Genomic DNA, 26,871 nt, shown 5'->3' on the forward strand with positions numbered 1-26,871 from the left:
TGCACAGAAGTCAAGAACTGAGGTTTGGGAACCTCCGCCTAGATTTCAGATATGTGAAAACATTTGCATGCCTAGGCAAAAGATTGCTGTAGGGATGGAAACCTCATGGAGAACCTCTGCTAGAGCAGTGCAGAAGGGAAATATGACGTCAGATCCCCCACACATAGTCTGTACTGAGGCACTGCCTAGTGGATCTGTGAGAAGAAGGCCACCATCTTCCAGCCCCCAGAATGGTAGATCCACTGACAGCTTGCACTGTGAGCCTGGAAAAACCACAGACATTCAATGCCAGCCTGTAAAAGCAGCTGGGAGAGAGGCTGTACCCTGCAAAGCCACAAGGGTGGAGCTGCCCAAGACCATGGAAACCCACCTCTTGCATGAGCCTCACCTGAACGTGAGACCTGGAGTCAAAGGAGATCATTTTGGAGCTTTAAAATTTGACTGCCTCACCATATTTTGGACTTGCATGGGCCCTGTAACCCCTTTGTTTTGGCCACTTTCTCCCATTTGGAATGGCTTTATTTACCCAATGCCTGCACCTCCATTGCATCTAGAAAGTAACTGGCTTGCTTTTGATTTTACAGGCTCATAGGTGGAAGGGACTTGCCTTGTCTCAGATAAGACTTTGGACTGTGGACTTTTGGGTTAATGCTGAAATGAGTTAACACTTTGACGGGCTGTTGGGAATGCATGATTGGTTTTGTCATGATTGGTTTTGTAATGTGAGTACATGAGATTTGGAGGAGCCAGGCATGGAATGATATGGTTTGGCTTTGTCTCCACCCAAATTTCAACTTGAATTGTATCTCCCAGAATTCTCACTTGTAGTGGGAGGCACAGAGGGGGAGATAATTGAATCATGGGGGTTGGCCTTTGCTGTGCTATTCTCATGAGAGTGAATAAGTCTCACAAGATCTGAGTGGTTTTCCAGAGGTTTCCACTTTTGCTTCTTCCTCATTTTCTCTTGCTGCTGCCGTGTAAGACGTGCCTTTCACCTCCTGCCATAATTCTGAGACCTCCCTGGCACTTTGGAATCATAAATCCAATTAAATCTCCTTTTCTTCCCTGTCTCGGCTATGTCTTTATCAGCAGTGTGAAAACAGACTGATACAATGTAGAAGTTTGACTTTACTATGCCAGTAAAGTAAACAAAAGTTTCCTTGAGTAACAAAATCAGAGTCCTGTCTACAGAATGGTTCATCTGGGCTACTCTGTTAAAAGTCTCCAAGTGCTGAAATCAGACTTTTGTCAGAAAAGCTGTGCCATTCCTACAGGCTCTGAAGATGAATCTGCTTCCAAGTTTATTTTGGCTGTTGGCTAAATTCAGTTCCTTGAAGTTGTAGGATGGAGGTCCCAATTTCCTTTTAATTGCTATCAGATGCTAGAGGCTGCTCTCATTTCTTCTAATGCTTTTCATGTGGCATGCTTTCCTGGAACAATTTAGTCTCTTTCATGCTTTGAATCTCTCTAATTTCTCTTCTTCCATCTCTCCTATGTCTTCCACCATATCTCTCCTACTTACAGATTGAGCAAGTTCTCTTTTTATGAGCTCACATGGTAGATGAGACTCAGGGAATAATGTAGGGTAATTCTCTTTTTATGAGCTCACATGGTAGATGAAACTCAGGGAATAATGTAGGGTAATCTCTCTGTTTCAAGGTCTGAAACCTTAATTTTATCTGAAAAGTCTCTTCTTCCATTTGTAAACCTAAAATGATCAAAATAATTAGAATCTGATTTAAACAGAATTTATTCAAGTGCAAAGTGTGAGGGTGGACACTGAGGGGGCAAAGCTGTACCAAAGAATGTTGACCAGTGTTCCTGGTATGGGAAAACATAAGAACCACTTATACAGACAAAATAGAGGTGTCAAACAGAAATTACATTTTCCATAGAAAGGCTAACATAGAGATATAAAATTTGATTGGCTACTATTGATTATGTTCTAATGGGGTTGCTTAACATTGTATTGTAAAGCAGTAAATGTCACAAGGGTCTCTACCTTCATGTCATTTGTGGAGGTAAAGTGAAAGTGAGTGGGGACTACATTCTATACCCCTATATGCTGTTGAAGATATATGTCAATTTTAAAGTGATTTTACAATTTTAATGGGCCATTTTGGCATATCTGCATAAAAAATATTCTACATTGATCCAATGTAAAATTATATAGCATGATTTGTAAATAAGGTCTGAGATATGCAGTTCCTTCAGTTGTATCTCCCTATCACTATACAGAAGACCTTTTGACGTAATGGTAAAGTGGAAGTGGATGAGAACTACATTTTATAGCCCTATAATTAGATCTCAGCCTTTTAGTGAGCCTGTGTCCCCAGCTTGTGACTCTGACATATACTTCTTAGTTATTTTTTTTCTCCTCTTTGGCAAGGCAAAAAGATTATTAGGGGCTGCAATTGGGCATTCCGTTTCCTCCAAGTTGATTAGACTCTAGTAAATAGTTTCTCTTGAGGACAGTCCTAAGTGAAACAGAATACTCTGAGCATATTTCTTTTTATAATTGGAAAATGTTTATTTACTCACTCTCTGACTTTGAATATGTCACTTCCTCATATTTAAATACTAATAACTCCCTTGCAGGAATTTTTGTAAATTAAATAAAAAATATATTAAGCATCTAGTATATAAGATATAGGTACTTGATTAATGCTGACTAAGAAAACTATTAATGTAAAACAAGCAATAGAATAGATGAGTTGGGTCAAGGGACTAGAAGGAGTAAGAAAAAAAAAGCATGTGTTTGTAGGCAGAGAAAGAGAATTTCCAAGTTAAGGTGTCTAAGATCAAGTAGTTTATGGTGATAATGATAAAATATCAATAGAGAACATTGAGGTAAAGTATCAATGAAAAAAATTAAATCTCCTCCAGTTTACCTATAGGTAGTAGCCTCTAAGACTTAATTAAAGACCCAACAGAAAGAGAATTGCACTGCATTTTATCACAATGTCTTCTGTCTTAAAATAACAGTAGGGTCTGTTGCTAAAATTTTTCCAAAAAATTGTCAGAAGTTTTTGAACAATTTCCCGGGCTTTTGGAATAATAGTCATGTGGCCTCTGCGTCATTTCCTTAACTCATTGCCAGGAAAACACTTCAAATATAAGTAAAACACAAAATATGTTTATTTCGTTGAAATGACCACTTGAGGCATTAGTAATTTTGTGTATTAGTAGGTGTAATCATGTTTTGCCTACCTTAAGTTAGAGGTTAAGCTAGTTATCTCCTGAAGTCCTTCCCAGCTCTTATAACTGAATGTTTAATATTCTGTTTTACTTTTCATTTGATTTCTTGTCTATTTTTTATTTGTTTGTGTTTTTTTTCATTCCAGGATGAATGATGAAGATCAGACCCTATTATTGTACATTGGACTGTACAATAATACGATGTACACTTCAATGTACAATAATAGGGTCTGATCTTTATCCTTCTTTAGATCTCTGGAGCCATAACAAAACTATTTTAAGCATACAATAAAAGGGAAACTAGTAATTAAAATATTTTTCGCTGACTCATGACACTAAAAACACAGGGAACAACAAAAAAATACATAAGTTGAGCTACATCAAAATTAAGATCTTTCATCCATCCAAGATTACTGTCAAAGATGTGAAAGGACAACATACTGAATGAGAGAAAATATTTATAGATCATACAACTGATAAGGAATTAATAGAATATACAAAGAACTATAACTCCGTCAATAGCGTTAAAATGGCCATACTGTGAAAAGCAATAGAGTTAACGCTATTCCTGTGAAACAATACCAATGTCATTTTTTACAGAATTAGAAAAAACTGTTCTAAAATCAAAAAGACCCCAAACAGCCAATGCAATCATAAGCAAAACCGAGAGAGAGAGAGAGAGAGAGAGAGAGAGGGAGAGAGAGATCACATTGCCCAGCTTTAAAATGCACTATAAGGCTAGAGTGACCAAAACAGCATCATACTAGCACAAAACAAACACATAAATCAATGAAATAGAATAGAGAAACCAAAAATAAAGCCACATACTTACAACCATCTTATCTTTGACAAAGTTGATACAAAAAAGTCTGTAAAAAAAATGACATTGGTAGTGTTTCATAGGAATAGCGTTAAATCTATTGCTTTTGGCAGTATGGTCATTTTACATATATATGCACTCTTTTATATTATCCAAAAAGATATTTGTAGGCTTTTATCCCTTGCCTCCCTCCCACTCTTCCCCCCACCACGAGTCCCCAAAGTCCATTGTATCATTCTTATGCCTTTGTGTCCTTGTAGCTTAGCTCCCACATATCAGTAAGAACATACAACATTTGGTTTTATATTCTATTATATATATATTCTATTCCATTCTATTCTATTTGGTGTGTGTATATATATATGTATATATATATATATATATATATATATATATATATATAATACTCTATATATAGTATAATGACTTATTCTCTGGGGTAGATACCCAGTAGTAGTTTTGCTGGATAAAATGGTAGTTCTACTTTTAATTAATTAAAGAATCTCCACACTGTTTTTCATAATGGTTGTACTAGTTAACATTCTCACCATCAGTGTAGAAGTGTTTCCTGCACTCTGTGAGTGAAGTGTATGCTGCTCAGGTGATGGGTGCACCAAAATCTCACAGATCACCACTAAAGAACTTACTCATGTAACCAAATACCACATATACTCCAATAACTTAGGAGAAAAAAAGAAAAAAATATTACAAAGTGAACACACTTGTTTAACCTAGAAATAGAACCAGTGTCACTGAATTTCTGGCAACCACTTTCTTTGTGCTCCCCAAAAGTAACAAAGATCTTAAGAGCTAACATTGTAGATCAGCTTTGTCTTTTTATACGTGTTTTATTGCAGAAAATGTAAAACATATACAAAATAAATAAATAAACAAAATAAAATGTAGGCCTGTAAAATGGGCAAAGAACTTGAATAAACATTTCTCTATAAAAAGATGTACAAATGGATATTTTGTATAACATGGAGCTTTTATATATTTATGTAAACATGGAAAGATCTCAAAGAAATAATTATGCATAAAAAGCAAGTAGTAAAATAACATGTACAAGAAAATACAATTTCTACAAAAGCACATGAAATGATAAAATATATTTTCTATTGATATTGAGAGACGCATTTAAAAATATGATTGATGTTTAAAAATGTCTTGAAACACCTGCCCCAACCTCATAATTGTGGTTACCTTTGGCTGGAAGAGGTTTTTGGGACTTCAACATGGAAGATACATATCAAGAAATATTTAACTACATCTGTAATACCCTAAGAAAAGAACACATATCTATATATTAAGGATTTACAGAGTGCCTACATAAATTGGTTATGAGTAACATATAAACAAGGAACAACAATCTGCGGAAGGCCGCAGGAGGCCTCTGAGGAGGAAGGCCTCTCCATGCCTCATGTTCCAGTGCAGGTGACCTCGGCTGTGTTACCATAAACATTGTGCTCAAGGACGTAAAACTCCTTCGTAGCACCATGACGTAGCCAGACTTGTAGGCTCCTTGTAAGGCCTGAGTTCCACCAGCTGCACATAGATAATAAATTAAAGATAACCACATGTTCTTGTTTTGTGAAACTCCGAAACTGCCACTGTTATCAATTCTTAGGATGACACACCAGTTCTGGCTCACTGGTTTACTTCACGGTCACTCCACCCCTACCCTATAGATCAAAGTGATTGTAATCAATAAATAGTGTGGATGATCAGAGCTTGGGGCCTTCGCTGTCTCCTCCAAAGTAATAAGTGATACCCCTCTGGTCCCACTGTCTCTCTTAATCTGTCTTTTTCTCATTCCTTTGTCACCACCAAACATGGGGTACCTACAGGTAATGTAGGGCTGGTTACCTACATTCTGGCACTCAACTTGTGAGGCTCCTGGATCCCTACATTCTGGTGCCCAATGTGTGGGGCTCATGGATCCCTACATATAGTATAACAAAATGAAAAAAAAAAAGTATTTTGAAGAACTCATAGTACCTAGTTTTAACTATATATCACTGAAAGAGGCACTGAATAGGTAGAAAAAATGATCTTGAATCACCTATGGCACCCCTCCCTCAAACCAATGCAGGGGCAGCATGGTGTAAAGAACATTTCTGTGCACTAGAGAGAAAGAGAACACAACAATTGTGAAGCATTGAGTTCAGTGTTTTCAGTGTTGCCCTGTTATAGCAGAAAAAAAAGCACACTCAGTACACACACACACACACACACAAATGCACACTCAGCTGACACCCATCCATGGGCAGAGAAAGCATTGAAACCAGCCCTAACCAGAAAAAAGGCACTAATCCCAGTAGTTGGAACTTGAGTTTCCACAAACCTTGCTGGCACAGGTTAAAGTGTACTTGGGTTCTAAAAATACCTGGAAGGCAATTATTTAGGCCACAAGGACTGCAAATTTTAGGGAATTCCTAAAGCACAACTGGGCCCAGAGCCAGAAGACTGAGGGGCATGCAACCTACTGAGACACCGCCTGAGGCCACTAAGAATGTTCTGACATGCCCCCTCCACTAACCCCAGGCTGCACATCTCAAGGCTCCAAAGGAGATCCTTTCCTTTCGCTTGAGGAGAGAAGAGGCAAGAGTGGGGAAGACATTAGCTAGCATCTTGGATACTAACTAAGCCACAAGATAGGAAACTGTCAGAGACATGAGATTTTCTTAGAAAGTCCTAGCTCTCAGATGACATTTCTAGACACATGCTAGAATGGAAGGGAACCAGTTGCCTTGAAGCGAAGAACCCAGTCCTTGCAGACATCATCACCTGCTAACTGAAGAGGCCTTGGGCCCTGAATAACTGGCAGCAATACACAGGTCCTATGGTGAGGACCATGAGTGAGACTCAGCCTTGCTGGCTTCAGGTCAACCTCAGTAAAATTCCAGCAGTGCTGGCTCTTGGATGAGACTTCTGCTTGACAAAAGTGGAGAAAAAACTAAAGAGGACTTTGTCTTGCACCTTAGGTACCAGTTTGACCACAGAAGTGTAGAACACGAGCTGGGCTCTTGAGGCCTCTGATTCCAGGCCTTGAAAATTGAATGGCATTTCTGGACCCTCCCTGGGCCAGGAATATTGTCAGTAGTTTGGCAGTGCTCCCTCTGGACCTTTGATGGTAGTTGCCACAGAGTGAGTCTCCTCTGCCTTTGAAAAGGTGAAGAAAGAGCATAAAGGACTAACCCTCCCAACCGGGGTCACTAGCCAACCTCGCTGGTATTTTCCAGCTGGCAGTGGTCTCAAACCTTTCTGGGACAGAACTCTGAGGGAAAGGGACAGGTCTCCATCTTTACTGTTTTGCAGCTTTACCCATTTTTGTCTTAGGGATATAGGAAGTATGAGGTGACTAGAGACTGAAGCAGTTCCCTGGCACAGTTCGGAAGTTCTATAGAGAACCACCCAAGCTGTATTTTCACATGGGTTCCAGATTGTGTTTCTAGTTAGTGGATGGAATCTCCTAAGGTCTGCAACTACCCTGGTGTGTTCAGGCTGGCAACAGGTCTGTACCTCCCTGGGATAGGGCTCCTAGAGGGAGGTGCTGGCTGCCATCTTTGCTGTTTTGCAGCCTCCACTGTTGATACCTTCTGATGCTGGAATATTGGAGGTGACCAGAGTCTGGAGTGAACACACAGCATACTGTAGCAGCCCCATAGTAAAGCAGCCAGACTGTTTTTTACATGAGTCTCTGATCCCATATCTACTTGCTAAGCAAGTCCTCCTGGCCTTGGTCTCCAGCCAGCCCCTGCTGGGGCTATTGAGCTGGTAGCAGCTCTGCAACTTCCAGAAATAAAGCTGTCAGTGTGAGGAGTGGGTTGCCATGTATATTATATTGCAGCCCTCACCCTTGCTGCCACTAGGCTCTGGAAAGTCCACAGGGACCAGGAGCTTGTCCAGACCCCTGGCACAAAGCATACACTCCATGGAAAAATGGCCATACTATTCTCCATGCAGGTTCCAGGTCTCATCTCTTTTCACTGGGCAGGGCTGTCTGACCTGACACTCCAGCACAACCATACTTCTCTAAACTGACTACTTGAATTAGAGGCAGCCTAGCAGTAATAGGAACATTCACATGCAGAGATAAGAAAAAATTAACACAAGAACTCTGGCAGCTCAAATGGCCAGAGTATCTTATGTCCACCAAATAACCATACTAGTTTTCCAACAGAGGATCTTAACCTGGCTGAGTTGACTGAAATGACAGAAATAGAATTCACAATAGGAATAGAAATGAAGACTATTGAGCTTCTAGACACAACATAACCCAATCAAATAAAAGTAAAAATTACAATAAAACAATACAGGAGCTAACAGATAAAATAGCCAGTATAAAACAGAAGCTAACTGACATAGTAGAGCTGAAATATACACTGCAAAAATTTTACAGTGCAATCACAAGTATTCATAGCAGAATAGACAAAGTTGAGAAAAGAATCACAGAACTTGGAGACTAGCTCTCTGAAATAAGACAGTCAGACAAAAATAAAAGAAAAGAACAAAAAGGAATGAAGAAAACCTCTGAGACATATGGCAATATGTAAAAAGGCCAAATATATAAATCATTGGCATTCCTGTAAGAGACTGAATGAAAAAACTTGGAAAACATATTTTAGAATATTGTCCATAAAAATATTCCCAACCTCACTAGAGAGGTCAACAGTACAATTTAGGAAATACAGAAAATCCTGGCAAGGTTCTACACAAGAAGATCATTCTTAAGACACATAATCATCAGATTTTTCATGATCAAAATGAAGGAAAGAATGTTAAAGGCAGCTAGAAGAAAAGGGCAGGTCATCTACAAAGTAAATGTCAACAGGCTAACAGCAAACCTCTAAGTAGAAACCGTATATGCCGAAAGAAATTGGTGGTGTATATTCAATATTCTTAAAAAAAAAATCTTCAACCGAGAATGTAATATCCAATCAAACTAAGCTTTCTAAGAAAGAAAGAAATAAGATCTTTTCAGATAGCAAATACTGAGGGAGTTTGCTAGCACCAGAGCCACCTTACAAGAGATCTTGAAGGGAGCACTAAACATGAAAAGAAAAGGTTGTTATCATCCAACGCAAAAACACACTTAAATACATAGACTAATGACACTATAAAGCAACCACACAAACAAACTGGCATAATAACGAGCTAACCACATGATGACAGGATCAAATTGATGCATTTTAATGTCAATATTAAATGTAAATGTGTTAAATAACCCATTTGGAAAGCAGAGACTGGCAAGCTGTATAAAAAAGCAAGATCTTCTAGGGTTTTTATGGTGTTAGGTCTTATGTTTAAGTCTTTAAGACCTAACACCAAAAAACTCTAGAAGAAAACCTAGGCAAAACCATTCAGGACATAGGCATAGGCAAGGACTTCATGACCAAAACACCAAAAGCATTGGCAAGAAAAGCCAAAATAGAAAAATAGTATCTAATTAAACTCCAGAGCTTCTGCACAGCAAAATAAACAATCATTAGACTGAACTGGCAACAAACAGAATGGGAAAATATTTTTCAGTCTATCCATCTGACAAAGGGCTAATATCCAGAATCTACAAAGAACTAAAACAGATTTACGAGAAAAAAACAAACAAACCCATTCAAAAGTGGGCAAAGGATATGAACAGATACTTTTCAAAAGAAGACATATATGAGGTCAACAAACATGAATAAATGCTCACCATCACTGGTCATTAGAGAAATGCAAATCAAAACCACATTGAGATACCATCTCATGCCAGTTATAATGGCAATCATCAAAAAATCTGGAGACAAGAGATGCTGGAGAGGATGTGGAGAAATAGCAACACTTTTACACTGTTGGTGGGAGTGTAAACTAGTTCAACCATTTTGGAAGACAGTGTGGCAAATTCGTCAAGGACCTAGAAATAGAAATTCCATTTGATCCACCAATCCCATTACTGGGTATATATCCAAAGGATTTTAAATCATTTTATTATAAGGACACATGAACATATATGTTCATTGCAGCACTGTTTACAATAGCAAAGACCGGGAACCAACCCAAATGCCCATCAATGATAGACTGGATAAAGAAAATGTGACACATATACAGCACGGAATACTATGCAGCCATAAAAAATGATGAGTTTATGTCCTTTGTAGAGACATGGATGAATCTGGAAACCATCATTCTCAGCAAACTGACACAAGAAAAGAAAATCTCACTCACAGGTGGGTGTTGAACAATGAGAACACGTGGACACAGGGAGGGGAGCAACACACACTGGGGTCTGTTGGGGGTGCCTAGAGGAGGGACAGCAGGGGGTGTAGAGGTTGGGGAAAGATAACATGGCAAGAAATGACAGATATAGGTGATGGGGGGGTGGAGGCAGCAAACCACATTGCCATGCATGTACCTACGCAGCAATCTTGCTTGATCTGCACATGTACCCCAAAACCTAACCTAAAATACTACACACACACACACACACACACACAAACACACACACACACACACACATAAAGCAAGATCTAATAGAATGCTGTTTTCGGGAGACCTATGTCCCCTGATAGGCTCAAAATAGAGGGATAAAGAAAAATATAACAAGCTAATGGAAAACATTAAAAAAGCAGGGGTTGCAATCTTTATTTCAGCCAAAACAGAATTTAAATCCACAAAGATCAAAAAGACACAGAACAACATTCATAATGGCAAAGGGTTTTCAATTCAACAAGATGATGTAACTACCTCAAATATATATGCACCAAACACAGAAGCACCCAGACTCATAAAGCAGGTACTTACAGACCTGTGAAAAGACTTAGACTCCCACACAATAGTAATGGGATACTTCAACAGTCCACTAACAGTATGACACAGATAATTGAGGCAGAAAATTAAGAAAAATATTCAGGACCTGAACTCAACATTGGACTAAATGGAATTGATAGACATCTACAGAACTCTTCACCCCAAAACAACAGAATATACATTCTTCTTGTTGCCACATGTCACATATTCTAAAATCTATCATATAACCAGTCTTAAAATAATCCTCAGCAAATTCAAAAGAGCTAAAATTATAGTAAACATACTTTCAGACCACAGCTCAATAAAATAAAGACTAAAAAAATGCTCAAAACCATTAATTACATAAAAAATTTAAAACCTGCTTCTGAATAATGAGAAAGATGCAAAATACTGTAATATCTAGAACCCAGACAAGTGTAAGGAATTTAAATTTGGATTAGTCTTGTTTAGGCTTCAGGAGCAATCTTAGGCCTCTGAACAACAAATGACCCCATGTGGCTACATGCCAATAAAAAAGGTAAACACCCACCAGTCCTAAGAAACATTAGAGAAAAAAGGGAGTGTGTTGTGGAACTTCTCAAACCTTTCAAATCTGGCCAATTCTCCAAATCTCAGAACATCCTAAGACACACAAAGTAAAAGATTAAGCATTATAGATTAAATCTTTGGAGCTGCATATTTGCACATTAGCTGGTAATTTCAGCTAGTGGTTTGGTAATATAAGCTAGGACCCTCTGACTGCTCTCTGAAGTTGCACTATTGAAATGAATGTACTGCCTGGAACCATTTTAATTGGGACTCCAGATTGTTATTTTTGGGACTTCTCAGCACTGCTTGATCTGGATGTATGTATTCTCCCCAATTTGGTGAATACATATATATATACATATGTGTATATATTTTTCTCTTTTTAAAAAATTTTCCTTTTTCTCCCAATTTAATCTTTGCTAAGTTTATCACTATAGTTTTTGATATGTTGGTCATTAAACTTTTAGCTGCATTTGAGCATAATATTGTGGTTTGGTTTTCTTGCAGAGAATTGAGCTAAAAACAAAAGTAAAACTTTTGGCAAAACACAAAGGCAGCATAAACAGGGAAATTTATAACACTATATGCTCAATCAAAAAAAGATAGCAACATCTCAAATTAACGACCTAACATCACAACTGAAAAAACTACTGCATAAGAGCAAACTAACCCCAAAGCTAGCAGAAGAAAAGAAATAACCAAAATCAGAGCTGAATGGGAGATAAAGACAAGAAAATAACTCTAATCATGAATGAATCCAGAAATTAATTTCTTCAAAAAATTAATAAGATAAGCTACTAGTTAAACTAAGGAAAGGAGAGCAGATGCAAATAAACACAATTATAAATGGAAAAGTTTTTATCACTGGCCCCACAGAAATACAATGATCAGAGACTTCTACAAACATTTCTATAAAAACAAGCTAGAAAATACAGAAGAGATGGACAAATTCCTCAATGAATACACCCTTCAGGAAAAAAATATATATCTATTCCCTGAACAGACAAAAATGAACTCTCAAACTGAATCAGTAATAAATAGTGTACCAACAAAAAAGAGACAAGCATCAGACAAATTCAAAGTCAAATTCTACAAGATGTACAAAGAAGACCTGGTGCCATTTCTACTGCAACTATTTTTAAAATTGAGAAGGAACTTTGATTAAACTCTTTCTATGAGACCAGTATTATCCTGATACCAAAACCTTACAGAGAAACAACAAAAGAGAAAACTTCAGGCCAATATCCTTGATGAACATTAATGCAAAAATTCTCAATAAGATACTCACAAACTGCATCGAGCAGCACATCACTAAATGTATTGTATTATTTCCTTCTCACACTGCTATAAGACCTGCCAAAGACTGGATAATTTATAAAGAAAAAAGGATTAATTAACCACAGTTTCTCATGAGTAGGGAGGCCTCAGGAAACTTACAATCATAGCAGAAGGCAAAGGAGCAAAACAACTTTTTCACAAGGCAGCAGAAAAGAGAAGTGTTGAGTGAAGGTAGGGAAGAGCTACTCGTAAAACCATCAAAACTCATAAGAACTCACTATTATAAGAACAGCATGGGGGAAACCACCCTCCTGATTCAATTATCTCCATCTACCTACCTGTGGGGATTATGGAAATTATGGGGATTATAATTCAAGGCTAGATTTGGGTAGAAACACAAAACCTAATCATATCAATTATCCAACATGATCGACATGGCTTCCTCGCCAGGATGGAAGATTGGTTAAACATACACAAAACAAAAAATGTGATTCATCACATTAACAGTACTATAGACAAAACCACAGGGTTATTTTAATAGATGCAGAAAAGACTTGAAAAAATTCAACATGCCTTCATGTTGAAAACTCTCAATATACTAGCTGTTGAAGGACAGATCTCAAAATAATAGGAATAATATATGACAAATCCATAGCCAAAATCATAATAAATGGGCAAAAGATGGAATCATTTTCCTTGAAAACCAGCACAAGACAAGAATGCCCTCTCTTCCCCCTTCCTATTCAACATAGTATTTGAAGTTTTAGCAAAATCAATCAGGCAAGAGAAAGAAATAAAGGACATACAAAGAGAAGGGAGAACATCAAACTACTGTTTGTAGATAATTTGGTTCTATATCAAGAAAACCACTGTCTCGGCCCAAAAGCTCCTTCAGCTGACAAACAATTTCAGCAGTTTCAGGTTATAAAATCAACGTCAAAAATCACTAGCATTTGTTTATTCCAACAACAGCCAAGCCAAGAACCAAATCGGAAATGCAAACCCATTCACAATGACCACAAAAAGAATAAAGTGTCTTAGAATACAGCCAACCAGGAAGGTGATGGATCGGTACAAGAAGAACTACAAAGCACTGCTCAAAAAAATCAGAGATGACATGAATGGAAAACATTTCATGCACATGGATGAAAAGAATTAATATTATTAAAATGGTCATGCTGTCCAAAGCAATTTACAAATTAAATGCTATTTCTATCAAACTACCAATGACACTCTCCATAGAACTAGAGAAATCTATTTGAAAATTTATATAGGACCAATCAGGAGCCTAAGTAGCCAAGACAATCCTAAGCAAAAAGAACAAAGCTGGAGGCATGAAATTACACAACTTCAAACCATACCACAGAGCTACAGTACCCAAAACAGCATAGTATTGATACAAAACAAATACATAGACCACAGGAAGAGAATAAAAAGCCCCAAAATGAGGCCACACATCTACACTCATGGAATCTTTGACAAAGATTCAAAACAAGAAATGTGAAAAGAGCTTCTTGTTCAATAACATGCTGGGAAAACTCAATAACCACATGCAGAAGACTGAAACTGGACGGCTTTCTTACACTGCATAAAAAAACCTCAAGATGAATTAAAGACTTAAATATAAAACTTAAAACTATAAAAACTGTGGAAAGCAACCTAGACAATACTATCTTGACATGGAAACTGGTAAAGATTTTATGACAAAGACACCTAAACAATCTCAACAAAAGTAAAAATTGACAAATGAGATCTCACTAAACTTAAGAGCTTCTGCACAGCAAAAGAAATGATCAACAGATCAAACAGACACACTACAGAATGGGAGAAAATACTTGCAAATGACACATCTCACAAAGGTATAATAATAAGTACGTATAAAAAAACTTAAACAAATTTGCAAGCAAAATCAAACAACCCTATTAAAAAGTGGGCAGATTTTTAAAGAAGACAGTTATGCAACCAACAAGCATATTTGAAAATCCCAATATTTCTAGTTATTAGAGAAATGCAAATTGACCATTATGGAAAATGTTGTGATTCCTCAAAGAACTAAAAACAAAACTAGCATTCGATCCAGCAATTTCATTACTGGATATATCCAAAAATATATAAGTCATTCTACCATAAAGACACATGCATGTGTATGTTCGTGGCAGCAGTATTTACAACATCAAAGACATGAAATCAACATAAAGGCCAATAAACAGTATGCTGATTAAAAAAAGTGGTACATGTACACCATGGAATACTATGCAGCCATAAAAAAGAATGAGATTATGTTTTTTGCAGATACATGGATGAAGCTGTAGGACATTATTAATAAGCTAACAGAGAAACAGAAATGCAAATACTTCATTTTCTCACTTATAAGTGGAAGCTAAATGTGAGAAAACATGAATACAAAGAAAGGAACAACAGACACTGGGGCCTATGTAAAGGTGGATAATAAAGGGAGTAATAGGCTCAGAAAAACTAACAATTGGGTACTAAGCTTAGTATCTGGGTGACAAGATAATTTGTCCAAAAAAAAAACTCTATAACAGGAGTTTACCTATATAACAAACCTTACACATGTACCTCTAAACTTAAAAGATTTTTTAAAAATTAAAACAAAACAAAACATAATTTTAAAAATTTGTTTTTTTAAAAGTTAAACAAAGCTGATAAATCTATAGCCAGACTAAGAAAAAAAGTGAGAATATAGAAATAAATAAAATTAAAGATGAAAAAGAGAAATTGCAACTTATACTGTAAAATTTCAAAGGATCATCTTTGGCTACTGTGAGCCAAAAAAATTGAAAAATCTAGAAGAAATAGACAAATTTTTAGATACATAAAACCTACTACAATTGAACCAGGAAAAATTTAAAACAAACCAACAACAAGTAACAATATCGAAGTCATCATGATAAAAATACTCCCAGTAAAGAAAATCCCAGGACCCATTGGCTTCACTGTTGAATTTTACCAAACATTTAAAAATAAGTAATAACAATCCTACTCAGAGTATTCCAGGAAATAAAGGAGGATGAAATACCTCAAAACTCATTCTATGAAGTCAGTTTTACCCTAATACTAAATCCAGGATTTATCCCTAGGATGCAAGCATGGTTCAACATAAGCAAATCAGTCAATTTGATACATTATATCAAGAAAATGAAGGACGATCATATGGTCATTTCAGTTGATGCTGAAAAAGAAATTGATAAAATTAAGCATCCTTTCATGATAAAAACTCTCAAGAGAAACATACCTAAACATAATAAAAGCCATGTAAAACCAACCCACTGCTAGTACCATACTGATTGGGGAAAAACTAAAAGGCTTGCCTCTAAGATCTGAGATCAGGAACATGACAACTATGCTCATATTCATTACTCTTAGCACAGTAAGGGAAGTCCTAGCTAAAGCAATCAGACAAGAGAAGGAAAAAGGGCATTCAAATTGAAAAGGGACAAAGTCAAATTATCCTTGTTTGCAGAGGATATAATCTTGTGTTTTGAAAACCATAAAGACTGCACAAAAAATAATTAGAACTCATAAATTAAAATTGCAGGATAAAAAAAATTAACACCACTATTAACATTTTTATATGCCAACAATGGACAATGCAAAAAAAGAAATTAAAAGTAATCCCGGTTACAATAATGATAAATGAAATTAAATACCTAGTAATTAACCAAAGAAGTAAAAGTTCTCCATAGTGACAACTACAAAACATTGATTAAAGAAGCTGAAGAGGACACACTCAAAAAATTGAAAGATATTTCCTGTCCATAAACTGGAAAATTTTATATTGTTAAAATGTTTACACTACCCAAAGTGATCTACAGAGTCAATGAAATCCTTATCAAAATACCAAAAATATTATTAACAGAAACAGAAAAGAAATCTTAAAATTTAAATGGAATCACAAAAGACCCAGAAGAAGCAAAGCTATCCAAAGCAAAAAGAACAAACCTTGAATAATTACATTACCTGGCTCAGATTAAACTATATAGTGATGGTAATCAAAACAGGATGTTACTGGCATAAAAACAGAAACATAGATTAATAGAACAGAATTGAGATCCCAGAAATAAATCCACATACCTACATTGAACTCATTTTTGACAGAAGTGTCACAAACACACACTAAGAAATAGACAGTCTTCAGAAAATGGTGGTGGGAAAACTATATATTCTTTTTTTTTTTTTTCATTTTTTTCATTTTTTTTCCCATTTATTTATTTTATTGCATTTTAGGTTTTGGGGTACATGTGAAGAACATGCAAAATTGTTGCATAGGAACACACATGGCAGTGTGATTTGCTGCCTTCCATCACCTACATCATTCTCAGCAAACTGACAGAAGAGCAGAAGATCAAACACCGTATGTTCTCACTCATAGGCGGGTGTTGAACAATGAGGACACATGGACACAGGGAGGGGAGCACTACACACTGGGGTCAGTTGGGGGGAAATAGGGGAGGGAGGGTGGGGGGTGGGAAGCTGGGGAGAGATAGCAAGGGGAGAAATGCCAGATGTAGGAAAACTATATATTCTAAACAGAGAAATGAAACTAAACTTATATCTCTTTCCATGTACTAAAATCAAATAAAAACAGATTAAAGACTTAAATCTAGGACCTCATACTATAAAACTATTACAAGGAAACATTGGGGAAAATCTTCAGGACGTTGGTTTCAGCAAGAACTTCTTGAGTAATATTTCACAAGTACAGACAAACAAAGCAAAAATGGTCAAATAGGATCACATCAAGTGAAAAAGCTTCTGCAGAGCAAAGGAAACAATCAACAAAGTGAAGAGAACCCACAGAATAGAAGAAAATATCTGCAAAATACCCCTGTAACAAAGGATTAATAATCAGACTATATGAAAAGGTCAAGCAATTCTTTAAAAAAAAAAAAAAAAAAGGGCCAGGTGTGGTGGCTTATGCCTGTAATCCCAGCACTTTGGGAGGCCAAGGCAGGAGGATCACAAGGTCAAGAGATGGAGACCATTCTGGCCAACATAGTGAAAGCCCATGTCTACTAAAATAAAAAATTTATCCAGGTATGGTGGCGTGTGCCTGTAGTCACAGCTACTCCAGAGGCTGAGTCAGGAGAGTCGCTTGAACCCAGGAGGCAGAGGTTATAGTTAGCCGACATCACGCCACTGCACTCCAGCCTGGTGACAGAGTGAGACTCTGTCTCCAAAAAAAAAAAAAAAAACACAAGTGGCAAATAGCCATATGAACAGGTGCCCAACATCACTGATATCAGAGATGCAAATCAGAACTACAATGTGATATCATCTCACCCCATTTAAAATAATTTATATCCAAAAGACAATTGTTAAGTAATGCTGGCGAGGATGTAAAGAAAAGGGAATTCTTGTACACTGTTCATGGGAATGTAAGCTAGCACAATTATGAAGAACAGTTCTGAGTTTTTCACAAAACTAATACAGAGCTACCATATAATCCAGCAATTGCACTTATGGGTATATCCCCAATAGAAAGAAAATCAATATATTAAAGAGATATCTTCATGTTTTTGGCAGCACTGTTCACAATAGCCAAAATTTGGACTCAACTTTAGTGTTGCTCCTATATTCAGGATTTCACAGTGGCAGCCATTGTGGTGTGGCACAGTTGGGGTTGGATGTTAAACCCTTGTAAGATGGGAATCTCTGGTTGTGCTCCACCACACACTATCCCACACTAAACCCTCTGGGCTTCACACTGGCTAGAGTTCTGCCTCCACCACCTCTCCAAGCAGCTCTTCCTGACAACTCAAGTGTCTGTGAGGCTCATGAGTTTTCCTGCTGCCAGGATTCCAAAGGTTCGTGGTGAGAGTGGGTTACTTCTTATCTGCTCAACTTACCCCTTCCCCAGAAGTCATTGGGGGCCAGAAATGAGTCCCAGTGTGTGGTGTCCCATGTTGAGTTTCCAGCTTTCTCGAACTTCAGCTCAGTATTTTTGTCTTCCCTTTGCCCACTATCAATGTCTTCCCTCCACAGATCTGCTTGGAGCGTGCCAGTCTTTCCAATGTCCGGGTGCCTCAGTGGCATATATTCCTGTTTTCTGCATCTAGTCAGCCATTTTGCCTCCCAGCCTAATTGTCAAAGATTTTGTCCCCAAAACTGGAGCAAGACATGTATGCCCACTTACACCACTGCCATTGAACATTGTACTCAGTGTTTTATCCACAGCAATTAGTCAAGATATAGAAATAAAAGGCATCCACATTTGAAAAGAGGAAGTCAAATTATTTCTCTTTGCAGACAACACAATCTTACATTTAGAAAAACCTAAATACCCCACAAAAATATATTTTAAACTATACCAATAAATTTTCAGAACTGGTAAACAAATTTAGTGATGTTGCAGAATATTAAGATGCACAAATTAGTAGTGTTTTTATATGACAATGATTTAGTCTAAAGAGAAATCAAGAAGGAAATCTTGTTTACAATACCTACAAAAAGGCCTAAGAATACACGTAAAAGTAAGAAAGTAAGGCTGAGCGCAGTGGTGGGATTACATGCCTGTAATCCCAGCACTTTGGGAGGCCAAGGTGGGTGGATCACCTGAGGTCCGGAGTTGAAGACCAGCCTGGCCAACATGGCGAAACCCTGTTTCTACTAAAAATACAAAAATTATCCCCTCTGGGGTCCCTTTCCACACTCTCTCATGGAAACCTGTCTTCCCATCCTAAACTCCATCTCTCTGCCCTCTTCCACCCAGTGTGGAAGCTGTCTTTCCTCTCCTGGATTCCATTTTTCTGGATTCTCTCGCTCAGTGTGAGGAGAGTTTTCCTTCTCTGGTTTTCTTCCTCTGGCCATCCTTTTCACTCAGCGTGAGAGTGGCTTTTCCTTCTCTCAGTCAGTGTGAGAGCTAGCTGTTTCTCTCTCCTTCTCCTGTTTCTCTATTTAAATAAACCACTTTCTACAAAAGAAAATGCAAAAATTAGCTGGGTATGGTGGTGGGCACCAGTAATCCCAGCTACTCAGGGGGTTGAGGCAGGGAGAATCGCCTGAACCCGGGAGGTGGAGGTTGCAGTGAGCGGAGATCATGCCATTACACTCCAGCCTGGGTGATAGAGAGAGACTCTGTCTCAAAATAAAGAAATAAAAAAGAAAAAAAATTAAAAGACATCCATATGGAAAATTACAAATCACTGAAGAAGAAATTGAATAGAACATAAGCAAGTGGATAGAAAACCCACACTCGTGAATTTGAAGAATTGATATTGTTAACATAACATTACTTTACAAAGCAGCCCATAAATTCAAAGCAATCCCTCTGAAGACACCAATGATTTTTTTTGTGCTATAAAGAACTACCTGAGACTGGGTAATTTATGAAGAAAATATATTTAATTGACTCACAGTTCCACAGGCTTCACAGAAAGCATGGCTGAGAGGCTTCAGGACACTTCCATTTATAGCAGAAGGGGAGAGGGGTAGCAAGCACCTTCTTCTCATGACAGCAGGAGAGAGAGATAGTGAGGTGGAAACTGCCACATACTTTTAATCAATCAGATCATGTAAGAACTCATTACTATCACAAGAAGAGCATGGGGACATTCGCCCCCATGATTCAATCACCTCCCACCAGGTTTCTCCCTCAACACTGAGAACATTTGACATGACATTTGTGTGAGGACATAAAGCGAAACCTTATAATTCTGCTCCTGGCACCTGTAAAATCTTATATTATTTTCACATTTCAAAACCAATTATGCCTTCCCAATAGTCTCCAAAGTCTTAACTTATTCTGTCATTAACTCAAAAGTCCAAGTCCAAAGTCTCAGCTGAGGCAAAGCAAATCTTTTCTTCCTGGGAGCCTGTACAATCAAAGACATGTTCATTACTTCCAAGATACAATGTTGGTACAGACATTGGGTAAATGCTCCCATTTGAAAAGGGAGAAATTGGCCAAAACAAAGGGGCTACAGGCCCTTTGGAAGTCCAGTATCCAACAGGGCAGTTATTAAATCTTAAATCTCCAAAATAATCTTTCACTTCATGTCTTATATCCAGACCACACTGATACAAGGAATGGTCTCTCATGGCCCTGAGCAGCTCCTCTGCCCCTGTGGCTGTACAGGGTACAGCCTCTGTGGCTGTTTTCATGAGCTGGCATTGAAAGCCTGCAGCTTTTTCAGGTTCATGGGGTAGTCTGTCAGTGAATCTACAATTCTGGAGTCTGGAAAATGGTGGCCCTTCTATCACAGCTTCACTAAGCAGTGCCACAGTAGGGACTCTGTATGGGGTTTCCAACCCCACATGTTCCTTCTGCAGTGCCCTAGTAGAGGGTTTCCACAAGGGCTCCACCCCTGGATCAGACTTCTGCCTGGACATCCAGGCATTTTCATCATCCTCTGAAATCTGGGTGGAGGTTCCTGTGATGGTTAATATTGAGGGCTAACTTGATTGAATTGAAGAATGCAAAGTACTGTTCCTCAGTGTGTCTGTGAGAGTATTGCTGAGGGACATTAATGTTTGAGTCGTCAGACTGAGAGAGGCTGTCCCATTCTCAATCTGGGTGGGCACTATCTAATTAGCTACCAGCACAGCTAGAATAAAGCAAGCAGAAGTTGGAAGGGCTAGACTTGCTGAGTCTTTTGGCCTTAATCTTTCTCCTTTGCTGCATGCTATCTGCCCTCAAGCAACAGACTCTAAGTTTTTCATCTTTTGGACTTGGGCTTACACCAGTGATTTGCCAGGAGCTCTTGGGCCTTCAGACACAGACTGAAGTTTGCTCTGTCAGCTTCCCTATTTTTGAGGTTTTGGGACTCAGACTGGCTTTCTTGCTCCTCAGCTTGCAGACGGCCTATTGTGGAACTTCACCTTGTGATTGTGCGAGTCAATATTCTTTAATAAACTCCTTTTTCTATATACATATATTCTATGAGTTCTGTTCTATAGAATCATGACTAATAATATGGTTCCCAAACCTCAACTCTTGCCTTCTCTGCACCTGCCGGCCCAACACCACATGGAAGCTGCGAAGGCTTGGGCCTTACACCCTCTAAGGCCATAGCCTGAGCTGTACCTTTGCCCCCTTTAGCCACAGCTGGAGCTGGAATGGCTGTAATGCAGGATGCCACATCTCATGGCTGAGCAGAGCAGCTGAGCCTAGTCCTGGCCAAATAAACCATTTTTCTATCCTAGGCCTCTGGGCCTATGATGGGAGGGGTTACCATAAAAGTATCCAACCTGCCCTGGAGACCTTTTCCTCATTGTCTTGGCTACTAATGTTCAGTTTCTCTTTACTTCTGCAAATTTCTGCATCAGGCTTGAATTTCTTCCCAGAAAGTGAGCACATGACTGGGCTGCAAGTTTTTCAAACTTTCATTGTCTGCTTTTCTACTAAATATAACATGTAATTTCTAATAATCTCCTTGTTCACACATATGAGTGTACACTTTCAGAAACAGCTTGACCACATCTTGAATGTCTTACTGGTTACAAATTTCTTCCACCGAATACCTTAAATCATCTCTCTCAAGTCCAAAGTTCCACAGATCTCTACAGCAACGGCAAAATGCTGCCAGTCTTTTTGCTAAAGCATAGCAAGAGTGACCTCTGCTCCAGTTCCCAATAACTTCCTCATCTCCATCTGAGATCACCTCAGCCTGGACTTCATTGTCCCTATCACTGTCAGCATTTCAGCCAAAACCATTCAACATGTCTCTAGGAATTTCCAAATTTTACCACATCTTCCTGTCTTCTTCTGAGCCCTCCAAATTGTTCCAACCTCTGCCCATTACCCAGTTCCAAAGTAGCTTCCCCAGTTTCAGGTATCTTTACAGCAATACGACGCTCTTGGAACCAATTTTCTACATCCATTCATTCTCACACTGCTATAACGTATTACCTGATACTGGATCATTTATGAAGAAAAGAGATTCAATTAACTCACAGTTCCACAGGCTTTCTGGGAAGCATGGCTGGGCGGCTTCAGGACACTTACAATGATAGCAGAAGCATGAAGGGCTAACAAGCAGCTTTTTCTCATGGCAGCAGGAGACAGTGGGGCAGAAGTGCCATGAGCTTTTAAAAAATCAGATCTCATGAGAACCAACTCACTATCACAAGAATGCATGGGGAAAATCTACCCCCATGATTCAATCTTCTCCCAACAGGTTCCTCCCCCAAGATTGGGAATTAAAACTTAACATGAGATTTGGGTAAAGACACAAAGCCAAAGCATATCAGGAGATTAAAAACTTTAATAAACATTTTTCAACAAACACTTATAAATGGTCAACAAGTATATAAAATGATGCTCAACATTACTAATCAAGGAACTGCAAACCTACAAGAGATAGCATCTTAAGTCAGAATGATTATCATCAAGAAAAACAAACATTGGCAATAATATGGAGAAAAGAAAAATCTTATACATTGTTTCTGGGAATGTAAATTAGCACAACCATTATGGGAAACAATATGGAAATTTGTTTAAAAACTAAAAATAAAACTACCATTTAATCCAGCAATCCCACTACTGAGTATTTATTCAAAGGAATGAAAATCAGTATATCAAATGGATACCTGCTCCCCCATGATTATTGCACTATTATTCACAATAGCAAAGATATGGAATCAGCCTAAGTGTCCAGCAATGGATGAATGGATAAAGAACATGCAATAGAATACTATTCAGCCATAAGAAATAATGAAATTTTGTCATTTACAGCAACATGGTTGGAGCTGAAGAAAATTATGCTAAATGAAATAAGCCAGGTACAGAAAGATAAATATCACATATTCTTACTCATATGTGGGTGCTAAAATAATGAATGGAGGTAGAGAGTAGAATAATAGTTACCAGAGGTGAGGAAAGGTGTGTGTTTCTCAGGGATAGATGAGAGATGTTGGTTAATGGATACAAAATACGGTTATATAGAAAGAATAAGGTCCAATGTTTGATAGTAGAATAGTGTGACTATAGACAACCATGTATCCTACATTTTACATTAGTTAGAAGAGAAGACTTAAAATGCTACTAACTCATAGAGAAATAATAAATACACGTGATGAATAACCTACATACTCTAACTTGACAATTACACATTCTATGCTTGTTACAACATATTACCTGTACCCCATAAGTATATAGAAATGTAATGTATTAATACCAAAGTCGATAATTTCAAAAACAAATTACCTTGTTTTTAAAAAGGGGCCAAGGACTTCAATAGACACCTCACCAAGGAAAGTATATACATGGCAAATAACACAAAAAAAGATGTTTTCAATCATATCTTATTAGGAAAATGCAAATTAAAACAACAGGGAGGTACCACTACATACCTACTAGAATGGCCCAAATCAGAAAATTGAACAATAACCAATGCTGGTAAAATCTATGGAGCTACAGAAACTTTACTTTAAATGACAGCTTTTCGGCATCTTACAGAACTAAGCAGTCTTATAATAGAATCCAGCAATTGTGCTTCTTGATATTTACCCTAAAATGTTGAAAATGTATGTTCACACACAAGTTTGCAAATGGATGTTTATAGCAGCTTTTTTCATAATTGTCAGAAACGTGGGTGCATGTCCATCAGTAGTTGAAGGAATGAAAAGTTGTGCATTCTGACAACAAAATGTTACTCATTGTTTAAAAAGCAATGAGCCATTGAGCTGTAAGAAAAGGCATAAAGGAAACTTGCAGGCATATTAAGTGAAAAAAGTCAATCTGAAAAGTGTACATACTGTACGATTCTATGACATTCTAGAAAAGGCAAAGCTATGGTGAAAATAAAAAGATTAATGGTTGCCAGGGGTTTGGAGACAGAAAAAGATAAATAGACATAACATAGATGATTAGATAATTTCTAGGGCAGTGAAACTGTTTTGTTTGACACTGTAATAATGGATATATGTTATTATAAATTTGTCCAAATCCACAAGATTCACGACACCAAGAGCAAATCCTAATGCATCCTAAGTGATAATCATAGGTCGATGTAGGTTTACTAATTGTAACAAATACAGTCATGCATTACTTAAAAATGGGGATATGCTCTGATGAACATGTTAGGTTATTTCATCATTGTGAGAACATCCTAGAGCTTATTTACAGTAACCTAGTGGGTATTGGCTACTAGAAACCTAAGTTATACGGTATAGCTTATTTCTCCTAGGCTACAAACCTGTACAGCATGTTATTGTACTGAGTATTGCAGGCAACTGTAACACAATGATAAGTATTTGTGTATCCAAACATATCTAAATATAAAAAAATACAATACACATATGGCATAAAATATAAGAAACAGTACATACCTGTACAGGGCACTTACCATGAATGAAGCTTGTAGGAGTAGAGTTGCCCTGCATGAGTCAGTGAGTGAGTGGAGAATAAATGTTAAGGCTTAAATTTATAAAAGATTTAAGGCTACATAAAATTTATAAAAATACTTTTCTTTATTCAATAGTAAATTAACCTTAGATTACTGTAAACTTTTTACTTTGTACAATTTTTGTTTTTTAAAAATTTTTGACTCTTTTGTAACAACACTTAGCTTAAAACACAAGCCAATTATACAGCTCTACAAAAACATTTTATTTCCTTATATCTTTATTCTATAAGCATTTTTACATTTTTAATTTTTTGTTTCTTTTTGAAAGTTTTTATTACAAACAGAAACAGAATCACACACATGAACATAGGTCTAAACAGGGTTAGGAGCATCAATATCACTCTCTTCCACCTCTGCATCTTGCATCAGTGGAAGGTCTTCAGGGGCAATGACAGGCAGGGAGCTGTCATCTCCCATGATAAACAGTGCCTTTTTCTGAAACACCTCCTGAAAGACCTGCCTGAGGCTGTTTGTTTGGTTTTTTTTTTTCCTTCAACTTATACGTTCCAGGGTACACATGCAGGATGTGCAGGTTTGTTGCACAGGTAATTAATTCCACTGAATATCATACTAAAAATAGTTAAACTGGCATATATATGTATATACGTGTGTGTGTGTGTGTTTAGAGGATGGATGGATGGATGGATAGATAGATAGATAGATAGATATGCTAGCCTTGGATAATTGATAGGAAATTTTAATTTTACTTTTCTTAATCTAACAACTCACATTCCAAGATGGGGAGAAAGATTATTTGTGCCAGTTCAGAATTTGGGCTCATTTGCCTAACATCAAGTCAGGAAGGCTTATGGTGGATACTACAGTTTGTCTATTTAGAAGCCATTGTTCAGCTCCATCCTTGCTAACAGAACCTCAGGAATTTTTTCAGCTCTTTTAGCAGAAATATGCTTTAAAGGAAACTTTATTTTTCTCCAACCCAAGAAATACAATAAAATAGATTTGAACTAAATGATGGTTATTACATTCCTCTTACCAGTAATTGGTATAGGATGTGCATATGACCTAATCAGGGCAAATGTGATCTGTGTGGGGACAGGTAGTGCTACTGGGAAGGATTTTCCTACTATAAAAAGAAATGTTTGACTAACTGCAGGTGATGAGATCTTGTAATCAGAGAGTCCAAAATACTTTATGTTCTAAGTATTACTTAACAATATTGCCCACATTCTTGTTTTTGCATTATTTAAATACTCTTAAAGTGTGTGACTTATGAGAGAAAGATTTCACACTGTTTTATAGGGAACAACCTTTTAGTTCACTTCCATGCTTGATGTTGCTAAAGCCATTTGGTGACTATGAAGGGAGTTGCTTGAATGGCAAAGAGAGGTGAACATGATAATTAAAGGAGTTTTTAATGAAGTAATTTACTTACTGAAATAACCAATGGTATAACTGAACTGCCTAAAGAGTTTTTATGTGAGCAAATAAAAATATCTTTATTGTTGAATCTGACTTTTCATTCCTTACAGGCAAGAATATCCTCACCCCAAACCACATTATTTCTAACACCATACCTCAGAATTCTGTTTGGCTATTTGACTGACAGAGAAGAGGTTAGAAGTTCAGAGAAACATGGCCCTGGAAACATTCACACTTCCGTTTTGAGAAAGTTCACATTTTAATTCAACGATTTAACTTGAGGTTAAAGAGAGAAATTACATGTGAAATAAAACCATTATATTAGAGATATCCATATTGGATAATTGGTCCATTTTTTACTTAGATTGCATAGACACTTTAAATAAAATTCATTTAGATTTGGGGATGAAAATATCCTTCCTCTCCTGATTCCAACAGTTAAAAAAATGATTATAGTTTCTAGTACATGACATACTTTTTCTTTTTTTCTTTCTTTTTTTTTTTTTTTTT

The 26,871-nt window shown here is 37.3% G+C and overlaps 1 long non-coding RNA gene across 1 annotated transcript; it reads left to right on the top strand.

Moving 5' to 3' along the window:
- Positions 1–485: 485 nt before the first annotated feature.
- Positions 486–21,934, top strand: LOC119469241. The gene is made up of 3 exons (XR_005198051.1): positions 486–702; positions 6,677–6,682; positions 21,924–21,934. It is a non-coding gene; the product is annotated as an uncharacterized LOC119469241 (long non-coding RNA).
- The last annotated feature ends 4,937 nt before the right edge of the window (positions 21,935–26,871 follow it).

The sequence above is a fragment of the Cebus imitator genome, unplaced genomic scaffold (assembly GCF_001604975.1).
Source record: "Cebus imitator isolate Cc_AM_T3 unplaced genomic scaffold, Cebus_imitator-1.0 Scaffold608, whole genome shotgun sequence".
Taxonomy (NCBI): Eukaryota; Metazoa; Chordata; class Mammalia; order Primates; family Cebidae; genus Cebus; species Cebus imitator.